Source organism: Rhinatrema bivittatum, chromosome 5 (assembly GCF_901001135.1).
Source record: "Rhinatrema bivittatum chromosome 5, aRhiBiv1.1, whole genome shotgun sequence".
NCBI lineage: Eukaryota > Metazoa > Chordata > Amphibia > Gymnophiona > Rhinatrematidae > Rhinatrema > Rhinatrema bivittatum.
Genome location: NC_042619.1, coordinates 25,098,274 through 25,112,065, shown reverse-complemented (window position 1 = coordinate 25,112,065; position 13,792 = coordinate 25,098,274). Strand labels below are relative to the sequence as shown.

The 13,792-nt window shown below is 44.2% G+C and overlaps 1 protein-coding gene across 1 annotated transcript in view; it reads right to left on the bottom strand.

The window, feature by feature from the left end:
• Positions 1-13,792, bottom strand: part of UVRAG (UV radiation resistance associated) — a 321,095-nt gene that overhangs the window by 223,553 nt on the left and 83,750 nt on the right. The gene's annotated exons all lie outside the window — the stretch shown is intronic.

The window sequence follows — 13,792 nt, the reverse complement described above, 5'->3', positions numbered from 1 at the left end:
GGGAGGCAGAAAGGTATACCATGGCTAATTCATCCTGCTACCTACGGAAAACACCGTTTATGGTAAGCAAACTTGCTTTTTCTGTTGATAAGCAGGCTGAATTAGTCATTACATATTGGGAGTCCCAAACTGAGGGTTGCAGCACATCATTTACGTAGTAAGCAATCTGGCCCACACCATGGAGAATGGACTACAGTGAGAACAGATTTTGCAAAACTGCTTGTCTAAATTTACAGTCATTCATTAAGAGGTTATTCAAGACAGTAGTGAGTCAAAGTTATGAATGGAAGATCAAGTTGCAGCTTTGCAGATTTCTTAAATAGGTACTTCTCAAACAAAAGCAACTGAAGCAGCCAAGGCTCTCACTTGGTGAGCCTTCATGGAGTCTGTGATTTGTAGTCCTACTAAGATGTAGCAGTGATGAATGCACTCAGCTAGCCAGTTAGACAAAGTATACTTAGCAACCACTACTCCAAGCCTGTTGGGGTCATATGAGACAAACAAAAGCGGCTGAATTAATTTCTTGTAATATGCTAAGGACCTTTTACAGTCCAGAATATATAGAGCTTTTTCACCTTCATGCACATGGAGCCTAGGAAAGAAAGTATGTAATGTGTTGAATTGACTGAGATGGAGAGCCAAGACTACTTTCAGCAGAAACTTCAAGTGGGCATGAAGAACCACCCTGTTGTGAAAGAACTGCATATATGAAGGTTAGTGGATGAGAGCTTGAAGTCTACTGACTCTTCTAGCAGAAGTCACTACGACGAGGACCACCTCCTGACATGTCAAGTACTTTAGAGAAGCTGACTCCAATGGCTCAAAGGGGCTTCAAGTGTTGTGAAAGTTTCACATTTAAGTCACACAAAACACTTGGTTTTTGTATTGGGGGCTTGACGTGCCACAGATCTTTCATGAAATGAGATATTGGTGGATGAGTAGAGACTGGTTTGCCATACAGCTGTGTTTGGTAACCTGTTATAGCGCTGAGGTGCACTCTCACTAAAGAGGTGATGAGGCCCGAGTGAGAAAGGTGAAGCAAGCATTTTAGTAGGTGCTTAGAGGTTCGCAAGAAAATAGATCCATAGCATTTTGCTGACATTATCTGAAGTATTTATTCCCTTTAAAGGCATAATTTCTTCTTCTTGAAGGCTTCCTAGATGAGACTAGTGAGGTTGAAAGATGAAAGGTTGGGATGATACAATGTCCCATCCTCCTGAGTTAACAGCATAGGCTCTGTACCCAGATGTACTGGAGAACTGCTGGAAAATTGTACAAAATAAGCACACCAGATCTGTCTGGACCATGCCCGGCCTGAGGATGAACCAAGCACAGCCTTGAAGAACTTTTTGCACTATCCTGGCAATAAGCAGTAATGGTGGAAAAGCATACATGAGGCTTTGTCCCCAATCGAGGAGGAATGCATCCTGAGCTAGTCTATGATCTCTTGGCAGAAATTAACAAAATTTATTTAGCTTTCTCTTCTGTGGTGATGCGAATAGATCCACCAATAGAAGGTTCCATAAGTTGAAGAGTTCATAAGCCACTGACTGTTGTAGATACTACTCGTGATCGAAACACTCTGCTGAGGTGATCTTTTATAGCATGTTGGAGACTCCTGGCAAATAGAAAGCCTGTAGAATACTTGATTCTTTCCCACCAATTAGAGATTTAGACGGCTTCTTGGCAAAGGGGTCATGATCCCATTCCTCCTTGCTAGTTGATATGGCAACCTGGTTGTCAGTTTGAATTAGGATACTCTTTCCTCAAAATAGATGTATAAAAGTTGGGTGTGTATCTGACTGCTCTCAACTCCAGAAGATTTATTTGATAGTAGCTCTCTTGAAGATTCCAGATGCCCCGAATTTGAATGGTCCCAGGGTGCATTCCCCACCCTTTGGTGGAGGCAACTGTTGCCAGTACTGCGTGATAGAGGAGTCCGGAGGCATAGCCACCATTACAACTCCCATTTTATAATCATTATTATTTGACCAGAAGACAAAAGTGGCTGAAATAGTTGATTCCATTGGATACATAGACCCCATTGGAAGTAGCGGATATGAAGATGGGTAAGCAAATTTGATCGCCTCACTCATCGTGCCCCTTTCCAGATCATTTATAAATATATTAAAAAGCATCGGTCCAAGTACAGATCCCTGAGGCACACCACTGTTTACCTTTTTCCACTGTAAAAATGGACCATTTAATCCTACTCTCTGCTTCATGTCTTTTAACCAACTTGCAATCCACAAAAGGACATCACCTCCTATCCAATGACTTTTTAGTTTTCTTGGAAGCCTCTCATGCAAGACTTTGTCGAATGCCTTCTGAAAATCCAAATACACCACATCTACGGATTCATTTTTTGTCGACATGTTTATTCACCCCCTTCAAAAAAGTGTAGGAGATTTGTGAGGCAAGACTTCCCTTGGGTAAATCCATGCCAGCTGTGTCCCATCAAACCATGTCTACCTAAATGTTTTGTGATTTTATTCTTTGTAACAGTTTCCACGATTTTTCCTAGCACTGAAGTCAGGCTCACTGGTCTATAGTTTCCCAGATCACACCTAGATCCTTTTTTAAATATAGGGGTTACATTGGCCATCTTCCAATCTTCAGGTACATTGGATGATTTTAATGATAGGTTACAAATTAATTGAAATAGGTTGGACTCTATGCCATCCCGAACATAAAGTGCCACACCACCACCAAGATGCTCCTCTCTGTCATTGCGATATAATTTGTACCCCAGTATAGCACTCTCTCTTTCCCCCATGTCTCTGGGATGTCAATTAAGTCTATGTCATCATCCACTGCTATACACTCTAATTCTCCCATCTTACTTCTTAGACTTCTGGCATTAGCATACAAACATTTCAAAGTGTGTTTTTTGTTTGTATTTACATTCTGCTTTTCAGTTGACAGGGATAATTGGAATCTTTTAGCTCAGGTGAGCTTTTAATTATAGGCACTTGGACTACTTTTCTTATTATTGGAACCTCACTGTCGGGATGCCCTAACTCTAATGCTTCATTAGTATCCTTTGAAGATACCTCCCTCCAAACCATGCACTGCTGAGCACCTTTTGGCTTTCCCCTTTTTCTAGTTTAAAAGCTGCTCTATTTCCTTTTTAAAGGTTAGCAGCAGTAGCCTAGTACCACCCTGGTTAAGGTGGAGCCCATCCCTTCAGAAAAGACTCTCCCTTCCCCAAAAGGTTCCCCAGTTCCTTACAAAACTGAATTCCTTTTCCTTGCACCATCGTCTCATCCATGCATTGAGAATCCAGAGCTCTGCCTCCCTCTGGGGACCTGCGCGTGGAACAGGGAGCATTTCAAAGAATGCTACCCTGGAGGTTCTGGATTTCAGTGAAGGATGGATGAACATGTGAGCACATGCATCCTTTAGATTGAAAGCATACATCCATCCATCCTTCTGTATATAAGAAAGGATTGTGCTGATTGGGTTCATTTTGAATTTCAAATATCCAGTTCTGAATGGGACACAATCCCTCCATTTTTTTAGGGATAAGGGAATATCAAGAGTAGAACCCCTGCATATGTTGTATTCCTGGGATTGGCTCTATCATTTGTTGGAGAATCAATTGGGCTTCCAGCAAAGTTGCAGTATATGAGACTGATTCAAACAGAGTGCTGAAGAATGTGGCAGTTGGGTGAAATGCAACCACTATCCAGACTGCACAATTTGAAGAACCCAGGGATCCTTGGTAATCCGATGCCATGCTTCTACAAAATGTTGGATTCTTCTCGCTACTGGGTCAGTTGGGAATGAATTGTTCAGAGGAATCAAAAAAAACTAAACCCTAGTGTGGGCTGGGACTGAACTGTTGTGTGGTTTTCAGCTGACGTCATTCCCTTTAGGCCTGGCCATAAGTGGATGTTGACACTGAGCCGGGAAAGGGCGGTAGATGATACTGTTGAAAGAATGGTACGGCCTCCTAAGGAAGTATGGTTGTTTGTATGGGTAGAAGTGATGCCTCACTGTGGAGGGCTGTTCAGGAGCCATTGAGAGCGACTGCACTACCAAATTTTGGTCTTTTATCTGAGCTACTGTCTCCCAAAGTTTCTTGCCAAAAATGCTGTCCCCCAAACATGGGAAGTTGGCCGGTTTCTCATAGACATCCTTGCAGATTCTACTTACTCAAAGCCATGCATCTAGCCCCAAAGGAAGCTGAGGAGGTACATGAAATGAAATTGAAAGATTTGTAAACTGAGCAAAGCAGAGGGCAGATGCCCTCTTCCTCATCCATGAATGGTTGTGGAAAGTAATTGTCTTGTTCAGTGGCAGGTAGGAAAGGTTTCAGTTTTTGAATGCAGTCATGGACATACTGCACCATATAGAATTGGTGGACAGTAATGCAAGCAGATAGCATTGCACTTTGAAACATTTTCTTGCCAAAGTCATCTAGAAGTATGCATCCTTTCCTGGAGGAGAATTTGAGTGAATCTGACTTCTTTGGGTTTTTTTTCCATATATAAGCAGATTCAACCACTACATACTGGTCAGGAAGTTGGATGATAGCAAAACCAGGTGAGTGCTAGTCTCTGAACTTGAGATCTAACTTTCTAACTGTAGGTGTGACCAAAATGGGAGTTCCCAACAATCTGATAAAGATTTGCCATATTGAGTGAGACCAAAGGCCCATCGAGCCCAGTATTTTGTTTCCAGCAGTAATCAATCCAAGTCACAAGTACCTGGCAGGATCCGAAAAGAAAAACAGATTCCATTCTGCTTATCCCAGGGATAAGCAGTGGATTTTCCCAAGACCACCATAATAATGGTTTATGGACTCTTCCTCCAATAACTTGTCCAAATCTTTTTGAAACTCAGTTACAATAATAGCTTTCACCACATCCTCTGGCAGAACTTAATTTTGAATTGAGTAAAACATTGAGGATGTGCGAATTGAAGGGCCACTGGTTCAGCTGGAGTGTCCAGTATTTGAAGGATGCCAAGAAGTTCAGAGCAGGGTTCTTTGTCTTTACGGACATGAATGCCCAGTGTTGTACCCATCTTTTCCACAAACTTAGCATAGGTAAGATCTTCTGGTGGAGAGGTGTGGTCTGGAGGATCTGTGAGAGGTTGGAGGGTATTCTGATAGAGTCATCATCAGAGCCTAAAGGTATTGGGCCACGTACCCAGGTCTCCAAAGACAAAGAGGGCGAATGAGGAGGGGGGTCTGTTTGTCCCAGAGGAGCAGTCTGGTCCAAAACCACTGAGCTACTAGAATCTTCTGTGATAGGTGATGAAAAACCCCTAATTAAGGATTCTGATTATGAGTTCACCCCTAAAGATGAGATACAGACTACGGTCTGAGGTACTGCTGTAGCTATGGTGGAAAGGAGAGGCTGGAATGTTTCTTCCATCTTTTTGGTCAGAGAGGAAAAGAATCTGTGTCCTCTGACCTGGAATAGGCATCCTTTTCTGAGACCAGGATAGGCTCTTGCATAAGAATAGGTGACCTGTTAGAAGTAAGCGGTTCTATAGAATATACCATTTCTGCAATGTCTGGACAAAATCCTTCCATCATTAGCCTAGGCAGGGTGAGAACCCTAGTTATTGGAGGGCAACCAGAGTTCTTCTCCTGCAGATCTAGGATGGGTGGTGTAGAGCTATGTTGGCAAAGCAGACTGATAAATTGAAGCTGGAGGTGGATGCATTGGTGGCTTCGATGGATGCCTTTGTTGTCTTTGGTTGCTTTGACGGGTCTTTAGAGACACACATCAGGGAATCCAGTGCAAGTCGACGATACTGAATCAGTTGCATCAGAGCTGTGCTGTACATAGAGGCTAAACACTTCAGTGGCAAAGCAGCGAGCTATGCCAAGTGTCTGCGCATCATGCACTGGGCATGCTGGCGCATTATGCAGGAGGCCTGTGTCGTGTGTCGAATGCCTCAATAGAAAATATACAGAGACTTGCATGATGTTATGTATTGAGAACACAGATGCTGGTCTCGCAAATAATGCCGATGCACCTCACTTAAGAGTGTTTGTGTTTCTTCGACTCAGGCTGCAATGGCTCTAGTGATTGTTGCAGCTTAGTTTTGGACACAGGACAAACAGCTAATGGAACGCAACCCTACAGCTTCATCTTGAATGGATGGGGGACTTTTAGAAGAGCTCCTTCTCAACTATTTACCTGTCGAGGCAGACAAGGCTGCACTGCAGGATGAGGACCTACTGTGACTCCAGAGAGATTTATGGAATTCCATGATAGAGAGTTGTGGAACATTGCGAGAACTGGGACATCGATCCACAAACATAGCAGCTCTTTTAGTCATGTTCCAGACTAAGGCATCAGTAACAAAGTTCGTGTCCGTTGGAGAGGGACATAAAAGCAAGTTTGCTTACCGTAAATGGTGTTTCCATAGATAGCAGGATGAATTAGCCATGCTGTCATGGGATCTGTCAATCAGGTCCGGGAGGCGGAGCTTTTCTAAGCAGAGGTTTGGTTTTTTAGTCTCTGCAGCTGCGCGTGTGTTCCTGCGCAGGAAAGTAACAGATTCTCCTCAGTCTGTGATTAAGCTGTAGTTGAGTCGAAGAGATGGTGACTGCCAGGGAGGAGGGCGGGTCAACATGGCTAATTCATCCTGCTATCTACGGAAACACCGTTTACGGTAAACAAACTTGTTTTTTCCCCGTTGATAGCAGGGCTGAATTAGCCATGCTGTCATGGGAGTCCCAAGCTCCCGATCACGTTAATTGTGTTATGTATGGTTGAACGTGATCTTTAGTAGTATGGTAGTCACCGTGGACAGGAGGATAGAGAGTGCAGGATTGCTTGCCCTATTTTCGCATCCGTGGTTGCTTGGTGTTCAAGGCAGTAGTGTGATGTGAAGGTATGGAGTGATGACCATGTAGCTGCCTTACAAATGTCTATGGGTTGTACGTTTCGAAGGTGTGCCAATGAATCCGCCACTGCTCTGACTTGGTGAGCTTTGGGAATAGAAGAGAGATGTAATTTCTGCTTGTCGTAGCAAATTGTATGCATTGTACTATCCAGCTGGAGATGGTACACTTGGTTACTGGAAGTCCAGGTGCTTTCGGGTCGAAAGATACAAATAGTTGAGAGGCCCAAGAATCTGACTTTGTTCTTTCTTTGTAGTAGGCTAACGCTCTTTTACAATCTAGCGTGTGTAGTAATTTTTCCCTATCATTAGAGTAAGGCTTAGGGAAAAAAATTGGTAGTTCTATGGCTTGATTGAGATGGAATTGAGAAACCACTTTCAGTAAGAAGGATGGGTGAGCCCTGAGAACTACTTTTTGATGATAAAACTGCAAGTATGGAGTATAGTGGACTAAAGCTCGCAATTCACTGACTCGTCGAGCTGATGTTACTGCTACTAGAAATACCAGTTTCCAAGTAAGGTATTTCATGTGTGCGAAGTCCATAGGTTCGAACATGGGAAGCATAAATTGTTCAAGGACTATGTTGAGGTTCCATGGAACTGAAGGACGAAGGTGAGTTAATCCCTTGATGAAATGAGAGAGTAGAGGGTGATTGGATATAGGGATATCATTTATTGGCCTATGATATGCCCCTATGGCACTGAGATGAACTCGAATGGAAGATGTGGCTAGTCCAGCTGTGTACAGTGGTTGTAGATAATCCATGAGTATTTCCGGTGGACAATCCAATGGTGGTACGCCCTTGGATATGCACCAAGTAGAATATCGTTTCCATTTGTAGTTGTAGTTTCTTCTCGTTGAGAGTTTCCTGGATTCTAACTAAATAAATTGTGTTGAAGCAGAAACTCCTTGTTCTGTTAAAATGAGCCATTCAACCTCCATGCTGTCAAATGGAGAGATGAGTGTAGTGGGTGTAGAAGTGTCCCCTGATCCTGGAGCAGGAGATCTGGACGGTTTGGTAGTCGAATTGGGTAGTCTATAGAGAGCCAGAGAAGGAAACTGTACCATGGGTGCCTGGGCCAGGCAGGAGCTACTAGTATCATTTGAGCTTTGTCTGCTATGCACTTTTGAATTGTCCTTGTTATAAGCGGGATTGGAGGAAAGGCATACAGGAGGCCTATCATCCAGGGAATGAGGAAAGCATCCTGAGCGACTCTGAGCGGGCTGGGACATATCGAGCAGAATTTTGGAATTTGAGCACTGATCTCTGTTGCAAAGAGATCTATCGCAGATGTTCCCCATTGTATGAATATGTTTTGGGCTATCTTTGCATTGAGTGTCCATTCGTAAGGATGAAAGATTTGACTTAACCTGTCCGCTCATGTGTTCGCCACTCCCGGAAGGTAAGTCGCTTGCGAATTTATGCAATGTTGATGAGCATGCTCGAAGATGATCAATGTCTCTTTGCACAGGGACATGAACCGGACCCTCCTTGTTTGTTGATGTAAAACATCGCTACTTGATTGTCCGTGTAGATCATGACTCTGCGGCCCCTGAGGTAGTCTTGAAAAACTTGTAATGCCTTTCGAATCACTCTGAGTTCTAATACATTTATCTGCAGGGTCTACTCTGCGATTGTCCATAATCCTTGCATTTCGTAAATCTCGAGATGTGCTCCTCATCCCTTGTGAGACACATCTGTGGTTAAGACTGCGTTGTGAGGAGGAGGACTGAATAATGCTCCCTTGGAAAGGGTGGAGTGTAAGAGCCACCATGCTATGTCTTTCCTCATTTCGACTGTCAGCGATATTTTCTGTGTCAATGGTTGTGAGTGTTTCCATTGTCGTTTCAGTCCCCACTGCAGACGTCTCATGTGTAGTCTGGTATTGGGAACCGTGAAAATGGCTGCCGCCATGTGACCTAAGACTACTAGAACTTGCCTCGCTGAAGGTCTTTGAGTGTGGTTCAATAGACAGAGAAGTTGACGTAGTTGTGTTATTCGTTCGGTTGGGAGGTATGCCCTGTTTCAAGTGGTGTCCAGGCATGCTCCTATAAACTGTAGTTTTTGTGTTGGTTGCAGATGTGATTTTTGAAAATTGATCACTAGTCCCAATTCCTGTAAGCATTGTATCACCTGGAGGTGGTTGATCAAGATGTCCGGAGTCGAGACTATTATCAACCAATCGTCCAGATATGGAAAGATTGTCATACCCTGTTGTCTGAGATGAGCCACCACCACAACCATGCATTTGGTGAAAACCCTGGGTGCCGCCGATAGTCCAAAGGGGAGAACCTTGTATTGGCAATGTTGATGCCTGTAACGAAAGCATAGCCAAGAGGATGGATGGATTGGAATGTGTGTGTATGCATCCTTCAGATCGATGGAGCACATCCAGTCATTGGGTTGATTCAGAGGTAGGATCGATTTCAAGGATACCATCTTGAATTTCTCTTTGGTCAGGAATTTGTTGAGCTCTCGAAGATCCAGGATAGGGCGAAGGCCACCTGATTTCTTGGGTATGCGGAAATATGGGGAACAGAACCCCGAGTTCTGGCGTTTTGGGGAACATAAGAACATAAGAACTTGCCATGCTGGGACAGACCAAGGGTCCATCAAGCCCAGCATATCCTGTTTCCAACAGAGGCCAAAAACCAGGCCACAAGAACCTGGCAATTACCCAAACACTAAGAAGCACCCATGCTACTGATGCAATTAATAGCAGTGGCTATTCCCTAAGTATAATTGATTAATAGCCATTAATGGACTTCTCCAAGAACTTATCCAGTTTACAAAGGATTTGTAAACTTATCCAGTTTACAAAGGATTTGTAAACTGGATAAGTTCTTGGAGAAGTCCATTAATGGCTATTAATGGACTTCCCAAGAACTGATTTCCCTTTGTAAACTTATCCAGTTTACAAAGGATTTGTAAACTGGATAAGTTTACAAAGGGAAATCAGTGCAATGGCATTTTGTTTGTGAAGGAGAGCAATTTCCTTCCCTAGTTGTAACTGAGATCTTTGAATCTTTAGAGTGGGAAGGTGGGGTAATGTGGGTTTTGTGGTGAATTGAAGCTGGTAACCCTGACATACTATTTCCAAAACCCATTGATCGGAAGTTATTTTCTCCCAAACTGGTAGGCAAGAGTGGATTCTTCCTGGTGGTGTTAAGTGTTGTGGTGGTGGCTGTATGATTAAAAAGATGGGGTTGCTTTCACTGCAGTTGCTGGCTGCTGGTTTGTTTGTCTCTGGGTTCCATGTTTTGCCCTTGTGTTGAAGAGGGGCATGTTGTTGTTGTGGACGTTGGTAAGACGGATATGTTTGTGGACGAAAAGATTGGTAAGACCTATATGGTCGACGGGTATAGGATGAGCGGCGATTAGATGCGAAATAACGTCGTGTGTTTGAGTAGGCAGGCTGTGATTGTAAGGATTGCACTGCTAGAGCTTCGTCCTTCAATTTGCCTACTATCTCTTGAAAACAATCGCCGAACAGGTTGTCCCCTGAACACGGGAGGGTTTGCCAATTTTTCGTGTAAATCCTCTCTGATAGTGCTCGATCGTAGCCATGCCATCCTGCGGGCTGCTATGGCTGTTGCCGACGCCCTAGAAGATGTTTCAAATCCTTTGTAAACTGAACGGAGGAGGTATCGGGAACACTCCTCCACGTCAAGGAGAGGCGGTGGAGTCTGATCTGCTGTCAAGGAAAGCATACCCTTCGTGGCCTGAATACATTCGTATAGGTATAGAATTGGTGGTGCATAATTCTGGCATTTAACATTGCGTTCAGGTACATTTTCCTCCCAAATTCGTCCAAGTATCTGTTATCCTTGGTCGGTGGGTATGAAGTATGTGTTTTTGATTTTTTGAATCATTGCATCACCGATTCTACCACAATTGAAGCATGTGGTAACTGTGGCATAGAGTACGGTGATGTTTTCCCGCATACGAAACTTAATGCCAGATTTTCTTGAAACCGCCATGAGAGAATGAGGTGTTTCCCAGGATTTTTGTAAAACACTATGGAGTCCCTCTTGCGGTGGTATAGATGTGGGTGCTCCTGGGATATCAAATATTTGAGGAGACCTAAGGTCCCTGATCTAGGATCTGACTCCTTTTGCACCTCTAGGTGTAAGATAGTACCCAACTTTTCTAAGAAATTTGGGTATGGAGGGGAGGGGTATGGAGGGGAGTATGGTTCCTGCGGTTGTTTCTGCAGGTCCGAAGGAAATCCCGTAGATGATGAAGGAGATGTTCATGGAGATATGGAATCTACGGGTGTGTCTTGTTTTGTAGTTGGTGAAATTGGTCGATCTGGTACTGGTGATGAAGGAGGTTTGACAGACTGTTCTCTAGAAAGATGAACACTCTGTTCTCTGGAACTTACAGATGGTTCATTAGTTATCTTGAAGGATGATTCCAGGGTTTCATAGAAACCTGCTAGAGACTGAGATAGTTGCCAAAATGCCTCTTTCGTTTTAGGAGTCATTGCCGATCGACCCGTTTGTTTTGGTAAATGATGTGATCTCGGCTCCACCAGGGTTGGTTGAGGTAATGTAGCTGAGACGTTGTGTGTCTTTCGGAACTCACCCTCTATAATCTTGGAAGAGTTGCTTGAAGACGTGGATCCTCTAGAAGAAGTAAGCTGTATAACTGCTCTATGTGATAAGGTTTTACTACATTTACTCCGAGAAGAAATGGAAGTAGAGGGGCTGACATCCCATGCTGTATCTTTATGTGCAACTTTTTTATGATGTGAATGATGCTTATGGCGATGGGTCGGTACGGATCCCATGTGTACCCTATCCCCTGATGGTGACTGTCTCTTATGTTTTGGTCGGGATCCTCTCTATGATGGTGAAGTATCTGAGCGACGTGGCGTAGAATCATTAGAGGTTGAGCGAGATAATTCTGGGGATTCATGTCGCCACTTTAGGCCATGTCGGCTAGAGTGTTTTGACTTATGTAATATTTGTGTCGAAGGACTTAGTATATTCGCTCCTTGCCCTGGCGTTGGGCTCCTTGACGCCGTCCTGTATTCTTGTTAGTGTGAATTGATGTTATCAGTGCCATGTGCGCCGAGGCAGGCGCTGAAATCTTCGGCGCCCCAGCCTGTAAATGAGACGGCGGCGCCGATCTCGGCGCTGACGGTTCCGGCGCCATTGACGGTAGCGCCTGCCCCTTGGCGCCGTTTCCTGCGCCAGTCGCGGCCGATCGTACAGCGCCTTCCATTTTAACAAGGCCGATCGATCCCGATCTGTCAGACCAGATCCCTGATCTGATGGCCTCGAATGTCGTGGTACCTCCTTACCTCCAGGCCTGGAGGGACGAGGATCCCATGATGCTGCTCTTCTATGTGAGGGAACTGATGTCATCGAAGGTCCCAGCGAAGAATGAGCCTCCGATGGCTCCAATAGGCTCACGAGCTCCCTCATTTTGTAGGCCTGCTGTCTCTGGGCCCTCGGGGACATGCGAGCACAAAACTCACAGTCCGTTTGGTTATGGTTGGCGCCGAGGCAACGGTAACATCGGTCATGGCCATCCGTGACCGACATTACCTTGCTGCAGCAACAAGGCTTAAACCCTGATTTCTTCGACATCTTCTGAGAAGTCAGCTCCGCGTGCAATCCCACGTGTGGAAAGAACAGACTGAAGAGAATCTGTTACTTTCCTGTGCGGGAACACGCGCGCAGCCGCAGAGACTAAAAAACCAAACCTCTGCTTAGAAAAGCTCCGCCTCCCGGACCTGATTGACAGATCCCATGACAGCATGGCTAATTCAGCCCTGCTATCAACGGGAAATCTTACTACAGATACAACTTTTGAAACCGCTCACTATTGTTTACTTCTTCTTCTGGTCTGACATGATTGAAAGAAGGCCACATTTCTTCGTTTTATTTTTGGGGTTTTTTTGTTTTGGTTTTTTTAAAGAGCACTGAAATGTGCTGTTTTAGGGCTGCAGAGGCAGTGAGACAACTTAAGGAGTAAATGAAGAAAAAGAATATGGAATTAGAAAAACAAAGGAATTTTTTTTAGAGGAAAATGTCAGGAGAGATTGAGTTCATGTTCGTGCTGTGCTCGGACAAAAAAATGGCAGAGGAGACTCATGAGGCAACAAAGTAACATATGTAGGAACATCTATATATGTTACTCCTGGGAGAATTCTGCACACAGTGTCTTAAATTTCTGCAAAATTCTGCATACTTTACATTGGTCAAAATAAGACCATATCATATATATGATAGTCTTTAAGGGGTACATATTCAAAAGTCATTTAGACAGATAACGAGAAAGTTATCTGTCTAAATAGCTTGCCACATTTGTTATCCGGTTAGAATTTGTTATCCAAATAGAATTTAGTCGGGTAAGTCAGGGCGTTCCTGGGACAGGAGGTAGGCATTCTGGGGAGGAGATGAGTTCACCGGTTAAGTTAACCGGCTATCTCCAATATTCTGAGTTAGCCAATTAACTTAACCGGCTAACTCTAGACATGCCATAGGGCAGGTCTAAAGTTAGCCGGTTACCACATATTCGACTGTGACTTATCTGGGTATATTAAACAGTGCGGCTACGGTGCTGAATATTCTGGTTAAGTTATTTCTTAAAGATGCAGAGTTTTAAATATTTTGAGCAGAATTTCCCTAGAAGTTTACTGTAAGAGTGTCATTCCACTCTCTCCCTACTGCCATGGCCAGTCTCCTTTCACTTTGCCCTCTCAGGCCCCCAACTCCTCCACTTGCCACTATCTCTTCCCTCCCCCTCCAGGCTCAACCCTTTCACTATCTCCACTCCCAGAGTTTGACCCCTCTCTCAGTACTGTCCCTCGTACAGGCGCCCTCTCTCTACTTCGCATACATACACCCCTTCATATAGACACTCTCTCTCTCTCTCGCACACTTTCATACAGGCTTCCTCTCTCTCTCTCG